General features: G+C 41.8%; 1 protein-coding gene across 2 annotated transcripts in view; it reads right to left on the minus strand.

The window, feature by feature from the left end:
* LOC126426865 (speckle-type POZ protein-like) overlaps positions 1-12,498 on the minus strand; it is a 656,123-nt gene extending 643,625 nt beyond the window's left edge. The window contains exon 1 of one of the 2 annotated variants that reach the window (XM_050088900.1): positions 12,384-12,463. The gene's annotated coding sequence lies outside the window, so the exon portion shown is untranslated. Of the gene's footprint in view, positions 1-12,383 lie in introns of both variants that reach the window. The other variant, XM_050088898.1, reaches the window with a different exon arrangement.
* Positions 12,499-13,195: the final 697 nt, after the last annotated feature.

Genomic DNA, 13,195 nt, shown 5'->3' on the forward strand with positions numbered 1-13,195 from the left:
CGGTCAGAAAAAAATCGTAGGAGTTTTGTAAGTGGAAAGTACACTTACGGAAACGCTCGATGTTCCAGATACAGAACCTGCACAGAAGCCTTGAGCGAATGATAAATACATACAGGCAGACCACTTAAACTGGAATCATTAAAAATTTTAGGAATCCAAAGTACTTGCGAGTTGAAACGAGGAACGAAATTAGATAATTCCGACAGAGAAAATGGGAGCTCAACTTGGAATCGACTAAAGTACAGGTACGAACAATTGTGGATGAATAGCCGGCTCAAGAAAGTGCAGAAGAAATCTACAGCAGAATTCCTGCGTCTGTGATGAAACGAAAATTAAGATGCACTGCGATGAAAAAACAGAGGAAAATGAGAACGAGAAGGGCCCGAAACTACGAAAGGTGCAATGATAATACGATGCTAAACAGCATCTTCTACATCCGCTTCTGCATCTATATACTCTGCAAACGACCGTGGCAGAGAGTACGTCCCACTGCACCAGTTATTAATGGTTGTTCCTGTTCCATTCACGAATGGAGAGAATGACTGAATGCCTTTGTACGTGTAGTAATTATTCTAATCTTACCTTCACGATCTCTATGTGAGCGATACGTAGGGGGTTTTAGTACATTCCTAACATCACCATCTAAAGGAGCTTCTTGAAACTTTAACAGACTTTCCGGTATAGTTTGGGTCTGCCTTTGAGAGTCTGTAAGTTCAGTTCCTTGCGTATCTCAGTTATACTCCCACGGGTGAGAGAAACCTGTGACCATTGGTGCTGCCCTCCTGTGTATACGTTCAGAGTCCCTTGTTAATGCTATTTGGTGCGGGTCCCACACACTTGAGCAAAATCTGGAACCGGTGGTACGAGTGGTTTGTAAGCAAAGTCCACCGTACGCTGACCGCTCTTCCCCAGTATTCTACCAGTAAACGGAAGTCTGTCACCTGCTTTACCTACAACTAAGCGTATTCCATCTCATACCAGGTACTTTTTATGTGTCGGCCGATTCCAACAGTTACTCGATATTATAGTCATAGAATACTACTTTTTTCGATTTCTGCAGGCACATTTTTACATTTATGAACATTTAAATCAAGTTGCCGTCTTTCCACCGCTACGAAATCTTATCAAGATCTGACTGAATATTTATGCAGCTGCTTTCAGACAATACATCATAGATAACTGGATCTGAAAAAAGTCTGAGTTTACTATTAATATTTCGTCTTCCGCAGAGATAGCGATGTGGTCTGACCTTGCAGCTGTGTTAAGGGCAACCTACAGTTCACAGGAGTTTCTGCAAACGTGACGTCATTTTGACGACAGAGGGGGAGCGGATGAATTAGTGGTATCAGAAGTACCCTCGGCCACACACCGTTAGGTGGCTTGTCGGATATTGCTGTAGAAGTGTGTAGAAACCCGCCTGCTTGGACAACTTTCCACGATGCTTAGTCAGGAGATTTGAGTAGACTGCACCTGTGGCGGTGTTCCCTTTTACAAGCATAATCTGTCAACACACCGCCTTGGCAGACCCTCCCTCAACTCTCCCAACCATAAAAAAACCACCAGCACCTTGCCCAGTGCTGGCTCTTCACCTTTTTCGGCGGTAATGAAGTCAATCTTTTCCACTGCTTACTCGCTGTTCCCCTTTGTCTTGGGATGTTTAAGTGGCTAAAGAAGTTTTTACGACCATAAGAAACTACAGTCGTTCAGTCATAGCTGCAGGCTCTTTGATTGCCCTGGGAGATGTATGCTTGAAACTACAACGTATGAAATATTAGTTCACTTTATTACAAGAATGATAATAAGATTTACTTAACTTTATATAGTCCTTTGCCACACGGATGATCCGAATATTTATGACTGTCTTCGAACAATAAAGCATCACTTGATCACACAATTACAAACCGATCCCTTACAGTATAAGTACAACATTTACAAAACAGTTCAATCTGAGACTTTAATAGCACTCTTGTCCTAACTAGATGAGGACTGCTTCATCGCAGGTCACTAACTGAGCAGAGCGAGTCCTTGTTTGGCTCAATACCGACCTCTGTGTGATGGCGCTGCAGTGCTTAGAGACGGGGCGTGTTCTTAGGAGCCTCTCTCATTTGTCATTACGGATTGCAGCAAGACATCGCTCATGTCTGTGGTATCAACACGCTTTGCCGATTTTGGTGTGGATCGCGATCTTCGGACGATAAAGAAGAAGTCACCTGTATTGGCCTGACATAGCCACAATATTTCCACCGATGGCTCTGAAAGCTGATGTGTGGAGTTGGTCCGTTGTCAGAAAAGGCGGGCAGCCATTGTAACAGTCGAAGTAAACCATCAGCTCGTTTACATTGTGTCCAGTGAGTAATGCCGTTTCGAAACACTGACACCAGCTAGCACATCTCGAAAACACGTCACTATCGGTAACATTTGTTGTAGTAAAATGAAGAAAAGCGTAATTTTAGTGGTTGAAGATGTACTTTAATCTGAGACGTTTATCTGGGAAAGACGTGGCCTAGAAAAACTAGCTCGTAAATTGTCTTTTGTACACATTAAATATGGCTACATTTTATGTATAGCTGAGACCATGCTACCTCTTTATTCTGTTGCAAATGTGTCCGTCAGTTCTACGCTTTTTATTTTGAACGGTAATTTGCTTTGCCAGATGATCAACGTGTGAATATTTATTCGCATTTGCGAGTTTCACACTTAATATGTAGATATGAAAATTATTGACAATGACAACCCAGACCTGATACGCACACCTCCAGACAGAGGGAACTGATACGCACACCTCCAGACAGAAGGAACTACTGTATGTACAAAATAATATTTAAGGACTAACTGCAATTAACTTAATAAAGAAGTCCCAGAACCTTTACAAACGTGAAGGTGAGATGGTAGGACGCGAGTCACCTCCGTAGCTACCCTCTGCTCTGTAACTCAACGCTTACAACCGCTGCCTCACAATCAACCGCTGGAAGATCAGCCCCCGCACCGTAAACTGAATGTAATGAAGGCTTTAGCAGCCGATACGTCCTTATATGACGTCTGATAACACATCAGAAAGAAAGTGTCGTGTTTTAAAAAATCTTCCATGTAGAGTTGCCCTGAAACGGTGCTGTTTCATAATACGGAATTTAGGACCTCCTATTCAGTAGCAGCCATGACAAATGATTACGTTTTTTTATGGATAAATAATTATAACAGTCACGTGCAAATGTCTTCAACTCACGGGGTAACAGTGTGATAAGTTTCTTTTTTTAACCATTCTTGACGGCCCACATAAAGTCTTGTCTTCCGCCATTTCCTTTTTTTGTCTTCACAGGAACACAGCCGACCAATCGAGCAGAACCGTTGTTCCAGCTCCAAGTACTGGAGACGCTGTCCAATGCTCTGTACTGCATGCCTGGACTGCACACTTGCGAAGGGCGTTTCAGTTTTCCAATACCTATGTACCCTAAAATGGATCACAGAGTTTCGTGGTGTGCAATTTAATAAATAATGACTCCGAAATGCACCACTTACGCTTCGCGGAAACCGAATATAACCTGGCGTCTACTGCGACTGCTGTTTCCCACCAAACACAAAACGACACAACTGAAGTCATGAGAAAAGTTACTGACTTCTAAATGACGGGAAAATTCTCCGTACAACTTCGTATGCATTACGTAGCTAAAAATGAAATTTCCATCCCGATGACAAATTTATTACTGTCTATTCATTAGCATACTGATGAGTGAACCAACATTTGAATTCTCGGTTCCATATAACACTTTACAGCTTTGCATCAGAAGATCACATGATCAGAAACACCTAAAGAGTGAACAGAAAGATGTTTTCCGACGCAGACTGAATGCACGTTTAACAGCGCATGACGACTCTTGCTGCACGAATTTCGTGAAAGGAAATACGGACCAGTACTCTACGAGATGTGTCCAGACTAGGAATAAGAAAACACCGCACCTGTTGCTACCGCTGCTCATCTTCTTTGACCGACGACGAAAACGCCGGATAAACCACTCACGAAAACGCAGTATGCGCAAAATACGTGTAGTAAGAAGGACTATTTAGTTTGTTTCCATCACAGCACATTCATACACTTCACCAAATCACAAACTGCCCTTTCAGTCTCAGCTGCAGAAAAGTGTCAGCACACCCTGCCTTCCAAGCAACAATGTGGGAGGGAAACAAAGGTCAGTGTTGTGTTCTGCCTCTGTACTGAGAGTAGAGAGAGAGCCCGTGAAACTACGACACAGGTCAAAGCCAGTGTGTGGCGTCGCTAAGACACTCGGTGGGGAGTCTTGTTTTACGGTACGTGGTTGTGCCCTAGCAGTTTAAGATTTTAATTTGGAAGGCATGATATATACGGCAAAGTGCGTTGAATGTATTGCAAATCTGGACATCGGAATATACTCCGTCGATCACATTAAACTTCATGTAAACATTACACTATGCACTCTTCCGCGTTTGCTGGAACCTCTTTGGATTTAGTTTCAGGTGGAGCGGAAGCCAAGCGGTCACAAGTGCAATCAAGTACGATGATGAGGGTTCGTTTTATGCTGTGCCTATCGACTTGTGCTGTAATACGGGACAACAGCTTTACCGGCGCGTTTAGCTTTGACAGCGCTGGCCGGGCAAGTGGTCCAGCTAACGTGCACTGGTGTGAGCAGTGGCGGTTCAGACGTAGAAAGAGACGAGCAGAGGACAATACAGCTTTGGATGTGAATTTTTAAACAGAAGGAAATAATATATGGCAAAACTCAGGCGATTTTCTCCTCAGACGACCGGACGGAAAGTATAACATGCCATCGATATTAGCGAACATAGTATTTTAATTAAAAGCAGGAGTGATGAAAATTCGTGACTAACGAGGGTAATTTTTCTACTTGAGCTGTGTGTGGCGTGAAAGCGCACTGTAGTAGCGCAATGTAGTAAAATACTAAGCCACTGAAGGTATCGGAGTCAGCTGTCTGGTAATCTCTGAACTCCTTCCACATCTGACACCGCTGAACACACTTCAGTACAGCTAGGTTGATAACGAGTCTATCGGAGACAGAACCCCAAGCCAGAAAAATGTCCACATTTCCTCCTCCTCCTCCTCCTCTTTCGTGACGTGCTGTTCTGCAGTTCGCCATCGTTAGGCAGCGACGTGTCACAAAGCTTCGCGCATTAGTTGCAGTACGTTTGACAGCGTAATGTCTTGTTATTCCTCGCGACAATTCCCTTAACTCTGCTCCATATCGATTCTGTCGGGTTCAGACTGCAGTGTTACGACCACAACTCTAAAAATAATCCATTTGTACAGCGTGCTCGACGCCATCAAAATTGTCTTCCATCTTTCTGCGACATTTATCGCTCTGGCTCTTGTGAGACCACATCTGTCATACAAAACAATGGGCATATTCAAACAGAGTACTTTTCAATTTTTTCCAAAAAATTTAATCACGTAATATTTTATCTTCAACGATATTTTGCAATCTTTTATAATATATCTGTAATTAAGAATGTATACTTGCAATGAAAACCAGAAATTTTCGTGTGATATGTAATTGTAAACTACAAGATGTGCATTTTTCTTAAAATTGGTGACGAACAAGTTAATTGCCGTATATGGCTGAAAACCATATCAACCAAAACCACTAAAAATAAACGCAAAATATATCTATTTAAAACAGCAGATAAAAATTCTGCTTGATGCCTTCCTAAGAGAGAGTCTCCATTCCTCCCAAGCTAATTATGTAAGTGTAGACCAGATATGGTTCAAATTCAAAGATACAGTATCGACAGCAATAGATCCATATCGTCTAAGTTAATAAGAGACGGGACTTATGCATCATGGTACACAAAACACATCAGAACACTGTTGCAGAAGCAACGAAAAAAGCAAGCCAAATTAAGAAGAACGCAGAAGCCCCAAAACTGGCTAAGTTTCACGGAAGCTCGAAATTTAGTGCGGACGTCTATGCGAGATGCTTTTAATAGTTTCCACAATGAAATATTGTCTCAAAATATGGTAGAAAACCCAAAGAGAATCTGGTCGTATGTAAAGTACACCAGTGGCAAAAAACAGTCAACACCGCGATAGCTATGGAGAAGTTACCGATGGTGGTGCCTCTGAAAAACCACAGCAGCTGTTAGCAAGAGTGACATAAAAGTAGGTAGCTTAGGTGTTGCGATACAACTCAAATCACTTAAGAAATGCAATTCTTCCGGTCCAGATGGTATACCAATCAGGTTCCTTTCAGAGTATGCAGACACAATACCGCCTTTCTTGGCAATCACATACAACTGCTCACTTGGCGAAATGTCTGTTCCTGAAGACTGAAAAGTAGCACAGGTCACACCAATACTGAAGGAAGGAAATAGGAGTAATCCATTTAATTACAGACCCATATCACTGACCAATTTGCAGGAGGATTCTGGAGCACGTAATGTACTTTAACATTATAAATCACCTTGAAGAAAATGATTTATTGATACATAACCAACACGGATTCAGAAAATATCGTTCTTGTGCAACACAGCTAGCTTTCCATTCCGATGAAGTAATGAGTGCTGTCCACAAGGGATCTCAGATCGATTCCATATTCCTAGACTTCCATAAGGTTTTCGATACCGTTCCTCACAAGCGAGTATTAAATTGCGTGCATATGGAGTATCGTCTCAGTTGTGTGATTGGATTCGTGATTTCCTCTCCGAGAGAGGTCACAGTTCGTGGCGATAGACGGAAATCATAGAGTAGAACAGAAGTGATATCAGGCGTTCCGCAAGGTAGTGTCATAGGGCCTCTGCTGTTCCTGATTTACATACTTTATCTAGGAGATATCTGAGCAGCCCCCTTAGACTGTTTGCAGATGACGCTGTAATTTACAGTCTAGCGAAGTCATCAGACGATCAATTCCAACTACAAAATGACCTAGGGAGAATTTCTGTAAGGTGCGAAAAGTGGCAATTGGCACTAAGCAAAAGAAAAGTGCGAGGTCATCCACATGGGTACTAAAAGAAATCCGAGTAATTTTGGGTATACGATAAATCGCACAAATCTTAGGGCTGTCAATTCGACTAAATACCTAGGATTTACAATTACGAGCAACTTAAATTGGAAATATCACATAGATAATATTGTGGGGAAGGCGAAACAAAGACTGCGCTTTGTTGGCAGAACAGGTCACACTAAAGAGACAGCCTACATCACACTTGTCCATCCTCTGCTGGAATATTGCTGCGCGGTATAGGATCCTTACCAGATAGGCTTGACGGAGGACATCGAAAAAGTTGAAGAAAGGGCAGCCCATTTCGTGTTATCGCGAAACAAGGCTGAGAGTGTAACTGATATGATACGCGAGTTGGGCTGAGAGTCACTGAATCAAAGGCAGTCTTGATTGAGGAGAGATCTATTTACAATATTTCAATCTCCAACTTTCTCTCCCGAATGTGTAAATATTTTGTCGACACCCAACTACATAGGAAGAAATGATCATGATATTAAAATAAGAGAAATCAGAGCTCGAACGGAAAGATATAGGTGTTCCTTTTTCCCACGCGCCATTCGAGAGTGGAATGGTATAGTATTAGTATGAAAATGGTTCGATAAACCCTCTGCCAGGCACTTAAGTGTGAATTGCAGAGTAACCATATAGATGTATATGTACATGTGATGAGTTTCATATTTAAATGCTTTAGGTATTCAAACCTAACAAAGAAAATTTCGCACCACGTGGAGTGTAGAGCCACCGCCCGCCGGCACACACGATGGTCAGTCTACGACCCTGTATCACGCCACGCATGTAGTTAACACCTCCCTTATTTCTGATACATGGTCCTACTCGAAAAAAAGTCAAAAGCTGATTTTTGTCTGTAATCTTGTGAAGAACATTAACTACTTGTTTCTCGCCATTAACGGTGTTCCACGTGCGTGTTTCACTACGAAGCAGGAAGCAGTGTCGTCCATTTTCGCGGTACGTATGAACAGCGAGACAATCAGAGCACACGTACTGGTTACAGAGACTGTGACTGTACACAATTTAAGATAAAAGTTACGTAGGTAAAGTACGATTAAGATAGACGTTGATGGCTGTTAATACGTCAGAATGTCTGAAAGGTTCTTCCACACTGACATAGTAATAAGCTATCGAACACTTAAGTTGGACCTACTTCCGAGAGCGGAGCACCACCAGTTTAGGAGAGTTACGGCTGCTGACCAGTCAGCGCGCTTGCGTTTGTTTACATCTGGTTTGCTCTTATGATGAAGTACATGCTACATACGAACCCCGTAGCCCCACCCTTTATTTCGCATTCACGTTCATTGTCCTACCCGTCTCACAGCCATACCACCTTACTCCACACCAACCTACCTCTCGCTGTGCTACGGAGTACTGAAATCTTGTTCCCAACAAATAAGTAGGAGTCTCAGCCAGATATGTATTTTTCCTCATAGACTGAAATACTCTGTTGTTCAAAAACTGCGTAAAAATGAGGGGGCGACAGAAGCGTCCGATCCCACGCGTCGGCTTTGACCCGTGACGTAAGGGTGTTGTGTGTCACGTCACGACGGCGCGGAGTTTGGTTTGTGAGTGTGGCGTGTTTGTAGATGTCGTCGTGTCGTGGTTTGTTGTGCTCTGGTGGTATGTTCAGGGTTTTCGTTCGTGTGGTGTAATGGGCTCAGTTTGCTTTTGTTCATTATCCAGAATTGTTAGTGTGTCGGCTGTGTTTGTAGTGGAATTCGTTTCAGTGAGTTAAAGATTTTGTGTGAAGGTTAATTTAGTGTTCGCTGTACATCGTATGGTAATTTTAGTAAAATTAATCGGTTGTTTTTGTTCAGGAATGGATATGACGGACAAAATTAACAGTGCGCAGGTCAAGGGAGGTGTTCGATCCCAATGTGTGGCTGTGTATGTTGGTATTGGTATCGGGAGATGTTTTTGAGCTATATAGGCCAAGGAAAGGGTTTGATCCTAATTTATGGGATCGGGAGCTGCTGTTGAGCTATATAGGTCAAGGGAAGTGTCCGATTCCAGATGATATTGTGTTTAGTGGTATTTGGGGAGTTTTGTGATGTCTGTTTTTTTCGTCGTTTTGTGTTTTGTATGGGGGTGGGCGTCCAAATTAGTTTATATTTAGTTTGCCCCCACCCAAAAACACCCCATTTCCCGCACTTGTCCCGTTAGTGTCATTAGGCTTTTTGTGGAAAGTGTGTGTGTTTGTTTTTCGATGTATTTTCGCCCTCATAATGTGTACGTAACGACTTTACATGCGCCATATTGGAATCGTGGTTTACGGTCGTTTCCGCCATATTTGGAACGTCAAAGCAGATGGGCGGGATCGGACGCTTCCGTATTTCCAAAATGGGGATAGGTCTGATGCTAACAACTACCAGCCAGTCTCACTTCTAATAGCTTTATTCAAAAGTCTTGAAAAAGTAATGTATTCAGGAGTAGCATCACGTACCTGTAAAAATGAAGTACTAACAAAATGTCAGTTTGGTTTTCAGAAAGGCTTTTCAAGAGAAAATGCTATAAATATGCTTTCACTGATCAAATAGTAAATGCACTGAATAACCAAACATTACCCATTAGGATATTTTGTCACCTCTCAAAGGCTTTTGATGGTGTGAATCACGAATTTCTTCTGCACAAGCTTAAGTACTGTGGCATGAGTGGGACAGTGCACAAATGGTTTAATTCATATTTAACTGGAAGAATGCAGAAGGCTGAAATTAGCACTACAGATTGTCTGCAAAAATGGTGTCCCAGACAGTTCAGTCTTGGGTCCCTTACTGTTCTCGATATATATTAATGACTCGTCACTCTATATTCATGAAGATGCAAAGCTAGTTCTTTTTGCTAATGATACAAGTACAGTAATCACACCCAAGGAAATTGTAAATAATGTCTTTCACAAAATTACTAAGTGGTTCTCTGCAAGTGGACACTCATTAAATTTTAAGAAAAAACAGTGTATACAATTCTGTGCAGTAAATGGCATAAAAACATTGATAAATATAGGCTATGAACGCAAGTCTGTTGCTAAGGCAGGGTATTCAAAATTTCTGGATGTGTACACTGATGAGAAATTGAATTTGAAAAAACATCGATGATCTGCTGAAATAGGTTGAGCTACTTACGCCACTGCGGTTATTGCAAAATATTGGTGATGAACATCATTAAATTAGCCTACTATGCCTATTTTCATTCACTGCTTACACATGGTATCGTATTTGGGGGCAATTCGTCACTAAGAGGAAAAGTATTCATAGCATCAGGCTAACAGCTGGAGCCCACCGAAGATGACCTTGTGAACATTTATCCAATGAACTTGCGATATTCACAGTACCTTCGCAGTACATATATTCATTTATGACATTTGTCAATGACCCACCCCAGTTCAAAAATAACAGCAAAGTGCATAGCTACAACACTAGAAGAAACCATTATCTTCACTACTCTGGATTAAATCTCACTTTGTCACAAAAAGGTGTGAATTATGTTGCCACAAAAGTATTTGGTCATTTACCAAATAGCATTAAAAATCCGGCAGATATCTAACCAACATTTAAAAGAAAAAAGTATTCCTGAATGACAACTCCTACTCAATAGATGAATTTTTAAACATGAAGTATTAACTATAAAAATATTTACTATTTTGTGCAAAGAAAACTTGTGTTCAAGTGACACATCCCACATCATTACGAAATGTATTAATGCTCTATGCAACAAGGATCAATGTATGTATGTATGTATGCAGACCAATTTGTCAACACAAGCCATATTTCAGGGAGGTGGCTATCGTATCAGCCCCTCTTTGTGGAAGTTTGTCTACAACCACCTGCATTGCTATTTTTCATTTACTTACACAAAAGACGATGAAATTACTCTTAACGTATTAATGTCAAGAGATCCGCTTGCTATGATATAAACTGTGTATTCCTTTCTCTACGCAACAGCAACACACTTTATACTGTAGGCAACTACAGGTGTAACAATGTGTTCTTCTTGAAGCCACAACAGTTGAATAATTCTTTGTTTGTCGTAATAAAGTATTACTCAGGAGCACCCGTTTGGTTTGACAAGAACATGTATGTGAATCTTCAGTTTCTCCCAAATTATTTTTTGATGGAACAGTCCACAGGTGAACTGCCTGTTCGTAGTGTCCAGCGTGCACGCTATGAACCGAAAGTACAGCTATGGACTGTTCCATCAAGAATATATGTAATAGTTGAGTTCTGCAGCGAGATTTGTAGCTGATACTCTGTATCTTGATATCGTTCTGAGCATTGACAAACACTTATCAGAAGAGATTCTGAGGATGGCTGGTTTTACTGCCAAAGTGTTTCAGTACTGGTCCTTTACGTGGGATACTGCTTCACTCGTCCAGATACCCCCTTATCAGAAAACCGACTACTTTTTTGGTAAGTGTACGGCACAGTCACTGCCTGTAGATGCACGATTATTAATTGAAGTGAAGACTGAGTCCCTAACGCCGGGAATTTTGACAACTTTTCTAGCAAGAGGATCAATTTTAGGTCAACGTAATAATTCATTCATTTCTGCACTTACACATATAGAACAAAGACGAAATGGAGGGTAACATTATCTGTCTTACTGACTACCCAACGGACTACCTTGTCACCAAAAACATTGCTCTAGAAAAGTGAAAGTATAGAAATTAAATGGAACAGCGTTCTGCACTAAAACACATTTGCGTGACCTAACGTGCTGACGATTGCTAATGCAGGACTGGGGTAAAGGCGCTAACAGATTAGTTGTACTAAATTCGGCAGTTTTCGTGGAGCCGACTGCTTCGGGAAATATCTGATTCAATGCTCCACTATGGAACTGTCAAAATGCGTCTAGCTTGGTTTGATTTCAAACCATTAGGAATAGGATCAGACTGTCCCAAGGTCTACGGAGTATCCTGACGTAAAGTAATTGTTTAATTCCTCAAGAGTCGAAGTCGCCATAGCATCTTATCTACTTGCAGAAGCAGTGTTCCGTCATTCTGTTCCGTTATTCCTAACACGCACAATAATCCTTTTATGGATCACACGTGTACAAATACGAACCTATATTTCGGGGGAAAAAAATTCAACAAAATGGCGCGAATACGAGTACAAATCTCGTCCGAGCCTATGCTTTTCACTCATGCCTAAAGTCCGTAGAACAGCAGAATTAATAGGAATGTCGGTAGGACTTTAAAGTAACAAGATTTGTAATACGAAATTCGTTAGTATTCTGAGAGCGTAATAAACGAACGCGGTTTGCTTTATACGCTGTAGTCTCCATAGTGAACCTAAATGAGACCTTACAGCTACCATGACTTTGGAAAAACAAACCAAATGAAAACAAAGAAAATAATTCAACACTACAGGAACGCATGAAAACAGTCGTCCTTACCTTATTAAGGGTGTGGGTGTAGCAGAAGAAATTCTCGGCGCAGAAACAGCAGCACGAAATCACAACGCGGAACGTCGCACTGGACACGACTCGATACAAATGCGACAGACGCCTGAAGCGGCAGGGCTGTGGCACGCAGTCAGTGCTGCCAACGGCTGCGAGGCCGGCAGGTACCAACTGCAATCTGCTACGGGGGCCTCACACAGCGGGCAGCGCTTCCTGGGACCCCGCGCAGAACATGCGAATGTAATACGAAGACTGTCGTCCTAATTTTGTTATTGCGGACAAGCTGAAAAAAATAAAGTAACATGTTTGTGAAAGTACTTTTAGAGCTATGTAATCCAATTCTACGCTCACTGTGACACTGCTGTGGCCACTGGAGTGCCTCTCAGAAAATTATGCCCGCACCGGAGTCCAGGGAACCAGCGGCTGTGAGACGGACGCGCTACAGTACTGTTTATTGTCAACACATGGCTGTTGCCCATGCATATATTCGGTTCATTGCTTCTCAGCCCCTGTCCGCGCCATTTCTACTCATTGCTGTAGATAACAATGAAGCATTACATCCCACTCGTCAGCAGGTTCTTTCCTACAGAATGATTGTTTTATTGTCGTCAGTTGAAACATATGCCTGCCGCACTTTCCCACTTCACGTGTTGTGTGTGCACTGTGTGTCAAGATACAGTGTTTTTCCCTGTCCTGTGGAGTTCAAAGAGCCAAAAGGGAAACCTTTCATGAAAAGGACAGATTTAAAAGATACGATTCATGTATTCAAAAGATCAAGAAAAAGCTACAACTGAACAGTTTTTGAA

The sequence above is a fragment of the Schistocerca serialis genome, chromosome 11 (assembly GCF_023864345.2).
Source record: "Schistocerca serialis cubense isolate TAMUIC-IGC-003099 chromosome 11, iqSchSeri2.2, whole genome shotgun sequence".
NCBI lineage: Eukaryota > Metazoa > Arthropoda > Insecta > Orthoptera > Acrididae > Schistocerca > Schistocerca serialis.